General features: G+C 42.9%; 1 pseudogene across 1 annotated transcript; it reads left to right on the top strand.

Moving 5' to 3' along the window:
* The first annotated feature begins 10,846 nt into the window (after positions 1-10,846).
* Positions 10,847-13,549, top strand: LOC125524828 (DNA-directed RNA polymerase V subunit 7 pseudogene; annotated as a pseudogene). The gene is made up of 2 exons (XR_015604869.1): positions 10,847-10,970; positions 12,770-13,549. The product of XR_015604869.1 is annotated as a DNA-directed RNA polymerase V subunit 7 pseudogene (transcript).
* The last annotated feature ends 4,141 nt before the right edge of the window (positions 13,550-17,690 follow it).

Below are 17,690 nucleotides of genomic sequence, written 5' to 3' on the forward strand. Positions count from 1 at the left end.
GTATTCACACGTGTATTTAGGTTTCCGATCAATACAATTCTAGCATGAATAATAAACCTTTATCATGAATAAGGAAATATAAAATAACAACTTTATTATTGCCTCTAGGGCATATTTCCTTCAGAAAATGTCTAGTCCTTTTTGGATTCCATTCCAGAATTGAGAACCGTTCTTAGTCACCGAAACAATGACAAGTTGGGCAAATACTTTTCCCTCAGGATCTGCCCCTGCACTCTCTTCATTTTTCAAGATATTCCAAATCCATTTCATAAGCAATGCATGACACATCTTCTTTGAATTAGTAATCCCAAGCTTCCCTTCGATTTTGTTATTTCTTTGTTGCAAAGATATAACAAAACTCATAAATCGAAACAAAACCTTGATTATAGCCATTTGTACAGACTGCCAGCCGACATCATCTATTGCAGCCTATGTGAGATAGTGGAGAAAATCAAACTCGTGAAAACGAGAGAGAGAGAGAGAGAGAGAGAGAGACTTTCCTTAGCCGTCGGGTGTTGGCGGTGCAATATACTCTTTCTTTCTCGTAAAAATTGGTTCAGATGCAGACTCTTTATTTAATCCAGCCTGGCATCTCAGCTGGAAACACACTTTCTACATGCACATGTTGTAATAGTCGTAGCATTTCCTCCTTAGAGCATCTCCAACCCAATTTTTTAAAATGTTAAAAACTCAAGTTCTGCATCATTGTGGTAACAATCATTTTCATTAATTATTAAACAAAGTACAGAATAAAGGCAACAATCGGCTGAACAGTTATATGATATAAAATTAACACCATGACTAAGTCGACTTTTTCCAATAAAGCCTTCAACAGGGGTAAACATCTTGTATGTCTTCAACAAGATAATGATGCAAAATCATCATTTGAGCCCAACCAATAAAGATCAGAACAAGAGTTTTCACCCATACATGAATCCGTGTTTCATTCAACACATTGATGACGGATTGCCAACACAAATGGTTAATATACCAATCGAACAACTAATCTAACCGACATGAATTGCAAAATATATTTTTCCTATAACCTATATTTTGCTACATGATTGGTTAATATATCAATCCGAGAGTCCAAAGCCTAAAACCAAATCATAGCCGCAGGAACACCAACTATTGACCACTGAAGTTTCACCACGGTTGTGCCGCCTCACCCCACCTTCGCCCCGATGATTTTGGCCGCCAGACATAGCCATCAGCACTCCCTCGATCATCCCGAGCCCCACCGCTCGGGGCGCCCCCCATGACCCCTATGACCGTCGTCAGGTTTCAACGATTTCGGTCATTCTTCACCCCGCCGCAGCACCACCGCTGCCTACTGACATTGATTAGCAAGGAGGCAGGCAGATGCTATGATCATATAAGGGCTAGGTTGCCACCTCCAATATATAAGCGGTTTGGTGGGGGCGTGGGATTAAGCCCACAACCGAGTTGGGAACAACTCATGGTCCGATGGTTTAGATTCATATCATGTCCTTTAATGACTCGTAGATTATTGACAATTAATTATCATTGGCAAAAATAAAGCACACAGATGACATAGCTCTGAACTCGCCTCGTTCACAAGGCATGGCAAGGCGAGAGGTAGAGAAGGAGCGTGTGTGTACCACTCATCTTCCAATGCTCTAATAGAATGTTTTGTTTTCACGAAAGGGTGCATTTTATTGACTTAAAATGAAGCATCAAGTGAAGACAAACAACATGAGCACACACCCAACCTCTATCTAGATACGATGCACACAATCAACATCAACACACACACACACACACAAAATTAAACATACCGACAAATAGCAAAATCATACAAAGACCAAAACTATGCCTATCTTAGTAGTGAGGGATCCCTATAACTCAAGGATAAAAAAATCTTTTGCTTCTTTCCTCATTACGGTCTTCTTCTTTTTCCGAGTGGTTTACCCTGCAAATTCTACATTTTACCTTAGTTCTCACACCACATTTTCTTCCCAAGTGGTTTTCCTTGCAAATTGGTGTAACTTCTACATTTTACCTTAGTTGGTATCACCTTATTATAAATTATATTCTCTTTCACCATATATTGGTGCTTCACTCGATTGTTTTGACAATTTTTCCTAACCTAACGACTTGATAGCACATGTGAGATTCAAGTGATGTCATGTCAAACACCAAGAGAAAGCAATGTCACACAAAAATTGAAATAGTTTCCACACGCATGGAGATGAATCAAAAAACATCTCGCTCATTGAACCACATGTTCAACCACCAAGATATTTTTGTCCATCAACTCGGATGAGGTAGTTCTGTCAATTGCGTTTGGCGAAGCAGTACAAATGTAAAAAAAGATACATCCCTTCGCGTCTGGGGGGGGGGGCCTTCTCGACAGTGCCGGTTACTGGCATCCATTGTAGACTATGGCCTCATTTGGTTCATTGGATAGGAATATCATAGGGATGGAAAATCACGGAAATGCATTGGAGCACCCGGGTACTACGCACTCCTACATGAAAATAGCATTAAAATTATATCTGGAAATTTTGAAAAATTCTGAATTTTGGAGATATGAAAGGGGCCTTCTCGACAGTGCCGGTTACTGGCATCCATTGTAGACTATGGCCTCATTTGGTTCATTGGATAGGAATATCATAGGGATGGAAAATCACGGAAATGCATTGGAGCACCCGGGTACTACGCACTCCTACATGAAAATAGCATTAAAATTATATCTGGAAATTTTGAAAAATTCTGAATTTTGGAGATATGAAACATGGGTGCCCATTGTACACGTGTGTTCATTTTCGTGAGGAACGGGTGCCCGTGGTACCCACAGCTCAGGAATTATGGTCCGACATACGCTAGATCCAGTTTTTTATGCATATGCATTTTTTTGTCTTTTTACTAACATTACCACGGGCACTCATTCCCCACGAAACTGAACATGGGTATACAACGGGCACCCGGGTTTCATATCCCAAAATTTCGGGGTTTTTTTAGATTCCCTAATATGTTTTTAATTATATATTCATATAGGGGGTGTGTGGTACCCGAGAGCCACAAATCCTGACATGTATCTCAATTTCTATGAAAAAAGAGGCACCATTTGATGCATAAGATAAAAAGTTTTTCATTGAGTCTAGACTAATGTTTTTTGTTTATAATATAAAGAATTGGTTTTGATCCTATATCCTACTTAGAAATAGAAATTTATTCCTACAAACAAAGGGCACCAACGAATTACTTTTTGAAGAAAAAAGAACTTATCCTGTAGAATTCCTACAAAGTTTCTAAAAACCAAGCAAAGGAGGCCATGAGTGAGTGCAATAATATTCCGTCTTTCACGATAGAGAAAGTTTCAGTTGCGGACTGTTTTATTAGTTCATACTGGCATCGGGTTGAGATCCTCTACAATACTATACGGTGCAGTACAGCGGATGACATGTGGGGCCGGGTCTCACATGGCAGTGACTTTACTGCACCGTACACTACTGCAAACAATCCTAACCCGCTGGCATCTCCCTCTGCGATTACAAGCACATGTGGTGAACTGGTGATCTTCGCAGCATTTGCCCCTCAGATTGCCTGCTCCATTAGTTGCCAGAAAAGTTTTTAAATCAACCGACTGATTAAAGACAGGCATCCGCCGCCTTCCTGTCCAACCACGTGTCCCTGGAGACCACACGGGGGACTTTCCGAGCCGCTCCCCTGGCAGGTGCAGATCCATCAGTCAACTGCTTTCCTTTTGCCTGGCGCATATGCATGCATCCGCTGCTGCCCGCCGTGTCACACTGAGCGAAAGCAGTGCCAAGTACCAACTACCAAGTGTTTTTAGAGTGTTTGCTAGTAGTACACCGTAAGTGTTTTCTCCCTTGGTAGCTCATTACGGTATGTTTACAATATTTTTCTTTATTGTTTTTGCTGCGATCAAATGAAAGTCTAGTGCATATGAAAGTCGGCCATGCGGAGGCTACATGGACGCTTGGTATTGCAACTCATTCGTTTACATTCCAATGCTAGTCAAAACTGGAAGCGCTACGCTGCAAGGCCGGCCGATGTTGCTGCAAGTCAAGGCACTTGACGCTCCAAACTTGACCATTGTATTTTTTTGCTGCAGAGTGTATGGGTGATGTTGCAAAGCTGACATGGGTTGCCGCAAGCTGGATGTGCGATGTTGCAAGTCCGACCACCACTATTTCTTTCTTTTGCTGCAATGTCATATTACCGTGCTACAAAAATCGGCAACGTTGCCAGACTGGTCGATGTTGCTGCAAGCCTGATGCAACGATGCGGCAAGGATGCCAAAAAAGTGGGAAATACTCGCGCTCAACCAGTTGGTATCTGGGCGTGCGTGGATCATCGTCTCCACGACCATCGGATCAACTTTCATCGTCTGACGTGCAACAACCACCGACCACGCGCACGTGCTTTGCAATGTCAGCCGTGTTGAGTATCGATCAGGTCGAGGCACGGCCGAGAAGTGTTTGCAACATGGGTCATGTTGCAAACCCTGAGGACACCATGGACCATGTTGCAAATAGTGGGTCACAGCTGAGTCACGTTGCACAACATGAGTCATGTTGCAAAACCCCGAACGCAACATGGATCATGTTGCAAACGATGGGTCACAACTGAGGCACGATGAAAGCGAGTACAACATGGGCCATGTTGCAAACCCCTGAGGCACATTCCAACGAGAGCGCAACATGGGTCATGTTGCAAACGGGGTCGTAATTGAGGCACATTGCAATGCGATCACAACATGACTCATGTTGCAATCCCCCGAGCGCAACATGTGTGTCGACTGAAGGTGTTGTAATGTTGTTGCAAAGTGGATACTTGTGGGGACGTGAGGGATGTTGCGACCAGGTTGCTGGTTGGAAGGGGTACGGGCGAGCCGAAGGCAATGTTGGGACTGCCCGATGCGTCTGATATACGATTGGCAATCTGACTAAATTTTGAAACCTAATGTATACGGGATTTGGCCGTAGAAATTATTGAAAGAATGGACAGACTGATTTAATGTCATGAGCTCAGGCAAGCAGCTAGGCATGGTGCAATTTGTACTTTGTTTGCCGATGGCATAGTACAGTACTATAGTATTACCTCCGTCCTAGTTTATCAGTTCCCTTTGTATTTTGTGTCAAATTTTGTCCATAAATTTAACTAACAAGATGTTAATACATGTCACCACAAATTGTATCATTGGATTCGTATTTGAACATAGTTTTCAATGGTATAATTTTTTGTGACATGCATTGACCTTTTGTGAGTTACATATGTGATCAAAATTTGACACTAAATACGAAGGCGGCCAATAAACCAGGACGGGGGTAGTAGCTAATAAAAGTATGCCACCGTAATCCTCACTTTGCTACTGCATGTGGTGGTGAGGCCAGTTGGGCGGTCCTCCCTTTGCCACTGCATGGGGTGAAACGATGTGTGTGAAAGACTAAATACGAAGGGGGCAATAAACCAAGACAGGGGTATTAGCTAGTAAAAGTATACCACGGTAGTCCTCACTTTGCTACTTCATGTGGTGGTGAGGCCAGATGCGTGGTCCTTCTTTTGCCACTGCATGGAGTGAAACGATGTGTGTGAAAGGGTAAATACGAAGGGGTTCAATAAATTAGGACAAAGGTAGTAGCTAATAAAAGTATGCCACCATAGTCCTTACTTTGCTACTGCATGTGGTGGTGAGGCCAGCTGTGTGTTCCTCTCTTTGCCACTGCATGCGGTGAAACGATGTGTGTGAAAGGGTAAGTACAAAGGGGGTCAATAAACCACGGAGGTAGTAGCTAATAAAAGTATGCCACCGTAGTTCTCACTATATATGTGGTGGTGAGGCCAGCTGTGCATGGGGTGAAACGATGTGTGTGAAAAGATAAATACGGAAGTGGCCAATAAACCAACATTCAGAAAAAGGGCCAATAAATCATAGAGGTAATAATTAATAAAAGTATGTTACTGTAGTCCTTCCTTTGATACTACATAGGGTGAAATGATGTGTGTGAAAGGATAAATATGAAAGGACAAAATAAACCACGGGATGTGGTAGTTAATAAAAGTATGCCACCGTAGTTTTTAGGGCAGCACTAGGCGCCGGCGGACCGGCGCAAATGGTTCCGCCGGTCGCATCTGGGGCGTCAGATTGTGTTACTGCTCACCGTCAGATCAGGCCTCTGAATCGTTTTTTTCCAACAAAAATCACATCCAATCCAAAAAGGAAATAACGGTTTCACAGGACACCGCCATGGACGCAAAAACAGTTGCAGCTCCCGCGCCATCAGATTGCAGCCCCTCCCCCCCCTCGCCGTTGATGATCGCAGCTCCACCGTCGTCTCGCGCTTGCAGCTCAGTTCCCCGTCGACGTTGGTCACCCCTCGCCGCACTCACCTGTGTCACCGCAAATGTGTTTCTCGCCTCCCGTGGATGCAGCAGCATGTGCCCGTGGTTGAAGGCTTGCAGCTCCGGTGCAAAACGCTTGCAACTCCAGTGCATGACGGCCACGCTCCGGTGGCGATGGTTTGCCGGAGACAGCCCCCGACGGCGAGCTCACGAAAATACGAATCTCTCCTCCGATTGCCGATGGAAGCAAAATTATCCACCGATCGTAGCAAAAGAAAGTGACGGTTCCAGCAAAGCCCAAATGTAGCATATTCGTCTTGCCTAGCCCCGGTCACCGGACATAGCTTTCCCCCCTCGTGGTCGCCGGTAGAAGCTTTTCGACATACGATTGAAGCTTTCTCTGTCAACGGTTGCAACTTTTCTAATTACGCGGTGTTTGGTTGTAGCTTTCTATCTCAATGGTTGGAGCTTTTTTCATTTACGGACGTAGCTTTTCTATCAACGGTTGCAGCTATTTTCTTTCTTAGCAGCACTTGGTTGAAGCTTGCTCTATGGTTTCAGTTGAAGCTTTTTTCATCGAAGGTGGTAGCATTTTATGTCAATGGTTGTAGCTTTCCTCGAGGGCATCGAAAGCTTGTAGCTTTCTCTATTCCAGTTGAAGCTTTCCATCTAGGGTTTGAAGCTTTTCTGTTAACAGTTGCAACACGAGGGGTTCTGCCGGTTCTGCAATGCCTCCAGCGTCGCCCATCGCCATTGCAGCGTGCGCCTCGCGCCATTGCAGCCAGTCGGGGGGGGGGGGGCATCTCACATGGTCGGGGTTGCAGCAAAACGGGCGGTGGTAGTCTCACAGCGCTTGTAGGTCACCGATGGTCGCTTCGTCGACGACACTCACCGCGGCCACCCATGAGCTCACCTTCGCGTGCTGCGAGGAAGAAGGAACGGAGGAGGATGAAGAGATAAGGTTGCGTTAAAAAAAACAATTCGCGTGGGCCTCTTTGTGTCCAGCGCGGAGGGCTGCCAGGCGCACGATTCAAAACTAATCACACGGCTCGCGGTCGTCCGGCGTAAGTTTCGATCGGCGCCCTGGCTGTAAACGTTGACCTAGTTTTTACTATGTGGTGGTGAGGCCAGCTGCGTGGTGCTCCCTTTGCCAAACGATGTGTGTGTGGAGGAATTTGTGAAGGCAAAGCACGCGATTCGCGCGTTCACATAAATCCATGCGAGACAAATATCTGACGGTTCAACCAGCCTCATAGCACGGCCTCCGAAGCGGCTTAAAACTCGCAAACGTCAATCGATTGATTTGTGGCAGCCACCTTAGTTGCCACATGTGCTTAGATTCCAGTCAACTCTTACGATTTGTTTACCACCTTTCGTTACATGCCTGATTTGTTTTCTTCAGACTGAAGATTGGGGCCAGCTTATACAGATATGGATTTAAAATAAAGTAACAATTGATACACGGTGCACGCGCGTATATTTTATGGGCCTCGACACATTACCAACAGATCACCAATTATTGTGAGTTTCTTGATAACATTCTCTAATTTAAGGGAGGCGAGCACGTATTCCTTTAAAAATACATATTTCTTTTTATTATTAAAGGTGATTTTATTAATTCAAAATATAGCATCAAGCAGATACAACATAGAATGACCGACACCCGGTCTCTGCATAAATAAAGGCATATCTCAGGCTGATCCTCAAAGCGCCCGCATTTGTTCAAACCGAGAAGTCCGGACCCATTTTGCCATCCAAGACGGTACCCTATCAGTGTGCAGAGTGGTCCTGACGTTGGTTTCCCACAAACCGAAAGCAAAATGAGGGTGGGGGGGGGGCTCTGCGGGAGTCCAGACTGCCGTCACGTAGGGCTCCGACACCCCTGGCCCATTCAAATCCCCCTTCGGGTTCACTTTTCTTCCACTCCGCCCCTACTGCCCCCTTTGCGTCTGCACCCTCCTCATTCGCCGCTGCCACTATACCTCTCCGGCCGCCGCACATGCAGCATAGGACGTCCACAAACCCCACCAATGTGCCTACCTTCTTGGACTACGCTGCCGTCCACCTAGGATCCCTCCGCAGCCAGATACCCTCCATCCCCCTACCAACGACGTCCATGGCAGACACCACGCTTATGTTCGGTCAAATGAAATTAAGCTTTTTTAAAAATTCTTGTTCTTTTCTAGAATAAGCACGATGACGGGGTACTTGGTGAAGGAGGATGAGTTGTTGTGTGATGTGTGGTTGGTCGTTTCTGCAGACTTTGTATGCAGGAACTCAAGGGGCTTGATCTTTTGGTAGTGTGTGCCTGGTTCATTTCATGTGCGAAAACACTTCACGCCCGACGAGATGTACGTCATCCATGAACGCAATATGAGGTCAATGTCGCATCGATGGTTCACCGTCTGCAACTTTGTCAGCAAGTTTTGCGGCTCGGATGAACAAGTGAAGACAATATGGCCATTAGGCGTGTCAACCATGGAGATAGTAAGTTTGGCTTCTTGTTGCTCTACATGTTAGTTAATCATTCATTCATTCAGTGTTGCTCTACACGTTGTATAGCCCTCACGCTCTGCCATGATGTACTACAGGACTGAGGGTAAGCCACTCATGCACGTACATTGTTGGATAAAGCTCAAGGGACAGTATGTGTGGGACGACATGTGTCGGGTCTGAGATTTGATTCTAATATCATTGAATTTGGAATCGGTGAATTCGAATAACTTGTTGAACATTCTCTTACCTCGTTGAATTTGAAGCATTGTTGTACTACAGATATTTGTATGCTATTTATGGATGAAGTGTGCTATGCTTAGAGTGTTGTGGGTTTGGTTTAGCTAACCGGACAAAATATCATTCGTTTTAGGTAAATTATGTTTGAACTTTGCTGCATTTCATCGTGTTTCATGAAATTCGTTCCGTTTGTTCAAATTTATTGTGAAATGGATGCGGGCACGGTTGGATGGTCGGCTCCCGCATCACTGTTCGTGGACTAGTCCCAATCGGTCATGAACGAATACAGTTTCCCATTTAGGGGGTCAGAGTTGCACACAACCAAAAGTAACAAGTCTAGCTATAAAATAAGTCAACATAATGGGACCAGTAAACTTTAGCTACAGTTTCAATAATGTTCTCGCTAGTATGTACTACGTCTAATTCGAATTATGTGGTTCCTTTTTGTAGTTTCCACTTCTTGCCAACATATTGAGCGATCACACTAATGTAGTCTTGTTTTGTGCAACCACTCCAGTTACCAGATGTTAAAGAGACTGAAAAAGTGCATGTGGTAAAGTATGCCTTTATTTTCTTAAGACCATTTTTGCATAACTTTCTCATATCCCTAGTTGTAGTTTGTCTAGAAACTGGTTTGAAATTAGGAGTATGAGCCATCTAAAATAATAAAGGATACCCGGGGGCTTGATGTAGGAATTGGTTGATGAAAATTTCAGTTGGTAACATGAGAACCAAAATTAAAAATATATATGACTTATTATATTTGATTATGTATAGTTGTAATAATATTTATTCAATACATGTAGAATGATTAAATGGAAACATTTTTCTATGCATGATTGAATGTTGCGGTGGGTCATTTTGCATGCATGATTGCATGTTGAGGTGTGCCTTATCGCATTCGTAATTGTATGGTGAAGTGACATGCTTTCATGTTGAGATAAATAAATCAGTAGGGGCGAATCTCTTAGGTATATATAGGATTTTGTAAAAGCGACAGACTCACGAAAACATAATGGTATATCATTAGCAGCAATTAAACGACAAAGAGCTTCTACGAACATTAGCATGATAGCGGAAATTATGTATCTGATGGTTTCCCAATCCAGGGTCTTTCATCACGTCGTTTGCTAGTCAGGTGGGTTGGCTGAGGACCCCTAAATCGGCTCACTCAGTTGGGCTCACCCCGCTCGTTGGCCACCTCGCTCGCTAGCTCACTGTTAAAGAAACCACTAGGTGTTGGTTCTTAAAGAAAGAGGCACCCTATTTTCTAAAATGAAAGTCATGAAATTGTCAAAAAATATGAAAATTTTGAAAAAGTATGTGAATAAAAAATGATCATAAATTTGAAGAGCATTCATGAGTTTGAAAAAGTTTGTGAATTTAGGATAAGTTAGTGAATTTTAAAAAGTTCATGGGTTTGAAAATAGTTCACGGATTAAGAACACTTCATGACTTTTTGAAAAAGTTCACAAATTTGAAAAAAGTTTGTGAATTTTCATAAAGTTCATATTTTTAAAATTACTTATTTGAAAATTTTACAAAAAATTAGGAAATAATTCATGAATTTGGAAAAAAAATCACCAATTTGAAAAAAACCCGAAAAAACCGGGCCGAAAAAAACAGTAACGAAAATAAAAAGAGCGGAACCTTCCCAAAATCGATTGGGAGCTTCACAGAAACGTGCGTGCGTAGATGGGCCGGCCCAGTAAATCTAGCGAAGGGAACAGCGTGACCGGCGCTAAATAGGATTTCGCCGCATGGACTTCCTTCTCCGCTCCGCGAACCAGCCCACCGAACCGAACCACACTCGTCTTCTCCTCCTCCCCGTCGTCTTCTCCACTGGACTCCCCTCGACTCGGCTGGAGGCGGCGTGGACGTGGTACGGTTCCTTCACCCCAACGGTAAGGAATCCCTTCGCCCGCCTCAGATCCTTGATCTTTCGCTCGCAAATCGAACTCGTTCTCCCTCCGGCAACAACCCAGTTAGTCGCGGATTGTTTGCTCTTGGGCCTTGGCGCGTGGCGATTGAATTCTCGGGTCGCGGCGGCTTGCGGGATGCATCCGCCCGCTGCGCATCCCGTTAGGGTTTACTGCCTTTTACCCCCAAATCCTTCCATTTTCGTGCGTGTTTGATATGATGGCTTTGACATGATCTCGTTTCCCCCAAATATTGTGGGGTTTAACTAAACCCTCACCCGGTGCTTTAAGTCTGCCCCTAGAGTCTAGAGAGGAGTCGAGTTGATGTATTTCCTGAGAATTGGGGTAAAGATGTGCTACTCGTATTGATACTAGAGCAGGTAATTCTTTTAGAGTCTTCAAAAGTCTGGAATTCATTGTGAGAAAGTGTCCCTCTTTTTATGGCGCCTGACTATAGAACCAGGTTGAACTTTGCATTTGAAGGACATATGATCTGGGTCATTTTCTCATTAAAATTATGTTTCTCAGTTATCTTATCTCGAAATTGCACAGTAATCTGCAACAAAGAATTAACTGGTGCTTACAGCACGGTAATGGACTTGGTGCTTGTATGTACTGGTGTTTTTTTCATTTAGTACTGATCGATCATGTTAAGACTTAAGAGTGTTGTCATGCCCTCATAACAAAAGCTTGAGCCGACTAATTTGAGCAGGCAAGAAGCTGTGATTTTCTTAATAACTGGCAGGAAGATGTGATTGATTAGGTCATGTTCAGTAAGTTTATAGCAATAGTAAACCCATTCTGGCCTTTTGGTCATTACAGTAGGCTACCCCACTTCCAAAATTATCATAAATAATAGTAGAAATCTAGTAGTGCTAATAGTTGGGATCTTGGGAGTTGGGATGGTAGACCACAGCAAGAGATGTCCTCTCTAGTGTTGACTTAAGCATAGGCAAATGAACTAGCCGGGATCTTGTGTATGCAATAACGCTACAGACCACACACGGTCCAATACACTGGTGCCTGCGTGTGCATGTCAATTGCGCATAGAGGTGTTTGATTGCTGAGCTGTAGCCGCGTTGGTTAAATGGGAATCACCTTATTGTTTTGGATTTTTCTTATTTTCCTTAACTATAGTTTGTATTGAGGTTGGTGCGAAATTTTCATACAAGAATGCTTCAGCACTATTCTTTTGGTAAATTTGTATAATTTGGCAAAGAGTTCCCTCTTTAGAATAATTGTGTATGTTATACAGCAAATAGGTTTAAATTCCTGAGAGTGTATAATTCACAGCAAATAAAAACCATGAATGTGAGCTTTCACTATAGCATGCGTAGTATATTATTTTGTTTTCTATAAAAAGTAGAAACACCATGGCTCTGTGTTCATCTGTAGGAAATCTCAAGTAGAAACACTTTGTCCTTTACATTTCCCCCTCTTTACTACTACCTCCGATCCTAATAAGTGTCGCAGTTTTGAACTAACTCCAGTTCAAAACTGTGAAACTTATTTTGGATCGTAGGGAGTACTCACTCTGTAAAGAAATATAAGAGCGTCTAGATCACTACTTTTACGGAGGGAGTAGTATTTTCTTTATTGCTGATAGTTTGATTTGATGTTTGTTTATGGACAGTAAATTTGCAATGGGTTGCCCTATATAATAGAAGGAAATCTCGTTTTTGTTTTTCTGCCCTGTAATCCTAAAGCACGAAGCATACTATTCAGTGAAGGATTGTTGCACCACTTGAAGGCCTATGTTCATGTTTAAATTTGACTTTTGGCAGGTAGTCAACCATGGTTTTCCTTCAGACAGAGATGTGCTGGAATGTAGTGATCTCAGCTGGTCAGCTGAGCCCCAAGGGTCTGCTGCTCCGCAAGTCTATCATTGTGCGTCTTCTGGAGGACGTAACCAACAGGAAGGCCTCCAAGGAGCATGGCTACTACATTGCTGTCAATGGGCTGAAGGAGATATCTGACGGGAAAATTCGTGAGCTGACCGGAGATGTTCTTTTCCCGGTCACATTCACCTGCATCACTCAGAGGCCTATGAAGGGCGAGATCTTGGTCGGCTCCGTGGAGAAGATCCTCAAGCATGGCGTGTTCCTCAAATCTGGGCCGATGGAAAACATCTTCATGCCGGCGAAGTCAATGAGCGACTACAAGTACATGGGCGGTGAGAACCCCATGTTCATGAAGGACTACTCGAAGCTGGAGAAGCACACCATCGTGCGCTTCAAGGTCATGGGGTTCTGCTGGATGGAAGCAGATCGCCAGTTCCGGCTCCTCGCGACGATGGCTGGTGATTTCCTTGGGCCGCTGTGATCAGCTTCGACAGGTTAACCATGGTCCCTGATTTATATTTTGTTATCCTGGTGGGTGATTGGATGGGTCTGCGATGTGTTACGTCTAATCTAATTTGCTGTCTGTACTTCGTTGTCGTGATGACTGATGGCACATAGTTGTTTTAACTTGTCGAGTTGATGCGAGCTCTAGCTGTGATGCCAACGATATCTCGCTCCATATTTCAACACATCAGTGCGCGGGCGTGGGTGTGTGTGGTTTGAATTTACTAGGATCATGTGCATCGGAATTTCTATCCCAGGCAAAAATGCATAATCCATTTACTCGGACTTTAGAAACTCTATAATAAACATACTCATGCAGGAAGCAACAGCATGGCAAGTCCACAAGCAGGCGACTTCGAGCGCCAGGTTACCGAGTAAATCACAATTGACATGACTGGGGGAACCTTAAACCTTGTAAAAAGAATACGAAACTACTATACGGGATGACGTTTCCCTAGCCGATTTGATGATGATAGTAAATCTGCGGCTGGGCTGCAATTTCTACTATGCATGGACGGTTCTAACCATAGCGTCATGCAAACATCGGCTGGTGCCTGGTTCTCGATGCACAAGACTCCTGAACCTCGTGTACAGGTGGAGGTGGGGCGATACAAGGACCCGTCAGCAATACTTGAATGATGACACTTACGATGGTGGGTAACAACACTTCTGGTGCAAAATCTGTTTGAGTTCAGAGGAGGATATGATGCATGCATTACTGAACTGTACTCATGCGAGAAGGTTTTGGAACGAAACCCCGCAGTGGCTGCATGTTAAGCGACCAGACCTACACCCTCTTACTTGGGTTAAGGATGTCTTGTGTGAGTCTCTGTTTTCAGATTCTGATAGAGCAAAACTTGTGTCTATTATGTGGGCTATTTGGACTTCATGCAACAACATCACACATGACAAAGGAGAGTTTGATCCTGTTCGGTCCATGAAGCACATACAGGAAGCTTTAGCGATTTTAGAGTTACCTCAAGATCATGCTCGAATCTTGCCTGGTCATGGTTGGAGGCCGCCGGATGATGGGTGGATAAAAATCAACGTCGACGGTAGCATTGCCATGGAGTCCCGCCGAGGAGGGGTTGGAGGGGTAGCACGTTCTCCGTCTGCTTTCAAGGCTGCATGGTGTAAGCCATACTATGGAATCACAGCCCCTCTTCTGGCTGAAGCGTTGGCTCTTCGAGATGGCGTAATTTTTGCAAAGCTTCGAGGTTATGATCAAGTCATCTTGGAGACGGATAGCCAAGAGGTTGTTAACCTCTGGCACTCGCGCCATGATTTTTCAGTGGTGGCGCCGATTCTTGACGAGATTGGGGAGCACGCCAGCTCTTTTAAATTTTTTCTTATTCAACATGTGTTGAGATCAGCAAATTTTTCTGCTCACCTTTGTGCGAAACAAGCTAGCACGATGGATGTAACAGATTGTTGGTTAGACCCTATTCCTAGTTTACTTGTAACTAGCCTCCTGGCAGATATTGCCGGGGTGGTTTCTGTTGAATAAAACTTCCCAATTTGCCCCGCAAAAAAAAAACAACACTTCTGGTGGAAGTTAAAAAAACACTTCCCATGAAAGCATAGTTTCTTTTCCGCGCAACGAGAACATGCAAATTTTTTTCTTCAAAACCTAGGGAAAACCAAGCAAAAAACAAAACAAAAAACAAAGAAATACGAAAAAACAAAATCCCAGAGGGAGCGCCAGCACGCGGCATGTGGAGGCGGTTGGACACACCACTTGCACTGCTACCACTTCACCAAAAGTGGCCCTTGAAGGTCACTCGGAAGGAGTAACCTCCAGTAAGTTGCTTCCGTGTTTCCTCAGCGCCTCCTACTTACCGCACAAGTCGCTGGTTAGCGACGTAACGCATATTCCAGCTTATATGGGCCGGCTCATTTTACGCTTTTCTCAGAGTTTGTTTTATTCAGGTTCTTGGCCGGCGTTTATCCTTTTGTTTTTCAGGTTTTTTTCCTTTTTCTTTTTTCAATATACGAAATTATGTATATTTTAACATTTTTCAACCTCATATTTTTTTCGAAAATTGAAACAATTTCAAAATTTGCGTCATTTATAGGATTCACAAACATTTTTCTTGAAATTTGAACATGTTTTGGATTTGTAAAAAATTTCTGAAATTGCAAACATTGTTTGTATTTCTGAAACAAATTCAAAATCATGAGAAAAACATTTAATTCACAGGTACAATTTGGAATTTTTGAACATTTTTCAAAATCACAAACACCTGTTGAATTCACAAACATTTTTTAAATCATATTTTTTTCAAATTGATCTACAATTTGGGAATTCATGAACAATTTTTAGATTCGTGAAAACTTTACAAACTCACAAATATTTTTGAATTCATGAGCATTTGTTGAATCCCATAACACCGTTTGTATTCATGAACAATTTTAAAATTCATTAATAGTATTTGAATTCTCAATTTTTTTAAATCACGGACATTTTTTAATGTTGTCACCATTTTTTATTTATGAACATATTTTAAATTCATGCTTAACTTACAAATTCATGAACTTTTTTGAATTTGTGAATATTTTTCAAATTCGCTAAATTTTTTGAATTCATGAATATTTTTTGAACTAGTGCACATTTTAGAACTTACGAATATTTTCTTAATCTTCATACACTTTTTGAATTCGGAAATATTTTTTGAACTCCTGCACATTTTCAAACTTATGCATATTTTCTAGATTTCCGAACACTTCTAAATTCATGAACATTTTCCAAATCCATGAACATTTTTTGGTTTCATGATTTATTTTGAATTCATGAAGTATTTGTAGATTTCACAACATTGTTTTATCAAATTCTTATACATTTATCAACTTTTGCTGAACATTCTATGAATTTCGTAAAAATAAAAGAAAAAATGAAAAGAAAAAAGTGAGTGCGCCGCGCGCCCCACACTGGGCCGGCCCAAAACGACGCGGGTTTGGGCGTGTTTGCTCGCAGTTCCTTATGAGGGCCCGATGGGGAATGTATCGGGTGTACCCACACTTGTGATGCTACCAGTACCCCGGCCCGGATGCCATAAAACATTTTAAAAAATTGAAAAAAATCTCGCACATTGACATAACATCAATGTATGTTGTCACGAAATTTTGTATCAAAATATAAAACATTTCTTGAGATCCGGAATTGGCATCAATGCGATAATGAGCCAAAACTAAAACCCACCTTATGTTATGTAGTACTGTTCAGTGATTAATTTGTCATTTTTCCCGAGCTATGTTTCGAATTTTGACTTTAAATTTATGACAACCTACATTGATATTGTGTGAATGTGCTAATTTTTAAAGACATTTTAAAATGTGCAACATAAGGTGGGTGCACCAGTTCGGCCAAGCAGGGAACTACGAGCCGTCAAAAATAAAAAGCAGAGAACTACGAACTTGCTGCGAGTCTAGTTGGGCAAATAAACACAACAAATACAACTTCAATTCATGATCCAGCTCGAGGCATTCTCCCTTGCGACTTGTGAGGCCAGATCGAGGAAGCTCTCACATTTCTGCCGTACTGCCACTTTCACCCCCCCACGGAGCATAAAGCGCGCTCTAGGATTTCTTTCACTTTTCGTAAATTGGTGTTGCTTAACCGCGAAGTATGAGCGGCCTAGTACACATGGATGTGGTTTCTTTCCAGGCTAGTGCTTCATTAGCTTTAGCTTTGGATTGGAGTAGGGAGGGAAGATTCGGACGGGGGCAGCGGGGCTCCACCACGATCGCTGATCAAACGCCGGGCGGGGTGACCCGAAAAGTGGCTGCAGAGGCTGAGCTCCAGTGAGCTTTATATATATTTCTCAGCCAAAATACCTTTTTCATAACTCAAAAAAATCTGAAAAAATGTTTTCATGTAGACATATACTTAAAGTATATATGTACAAATTTTCATAAACATATGTATTCATATGTGATGTATACAAAAAAGACAAATACACAGATTGAAATAGGCTTTTTCTTTGTTGTATTTGTGTCAGATTTTTGTCTTTTTTGTGTAGCATGCAAATGATCAAATTACTTACTGAAAATTTATACATACTTAAAGAATATGCATATGTATTTGTACAAAAAAATTGGCATTTTTTGAAACTTTTAAATATATTTTAAATTTTTTTGGTAAAACGGGCTCCCTGGAGTCCGGTCTCTGCGACGCCTCACTCCGGGGTGACCGGCCTATCCATCGCCGTGATTCCCGCATTCACTCGTTGAGCGTTGGACCCACTGACTAGCGTCACTGCTCCGCCCGTGGAGACTCCACAGGAAGTCGTCGGCACAACCAACCCACTATCCGTACGGACTCTCGCCTGCCGTCCCTCTCTACATAAACAGACCTCACTCA

Source organism: Triticum urartu, chromosome 1A (assembly GCF_056163025.1).
Source record: "Triticum urartu cultivar PI428250 chromosome 1A, HENAU_Tu73, whole genome shotgun sequence".
In the NCBI taxonomy this organism is placed as follows: domain Eukaryota; kingdom Viridiplantae; phylum Streptophyta; class Magnoliopsida; order Poales; family Poaceae; genus Triticum; species Triticum urartu.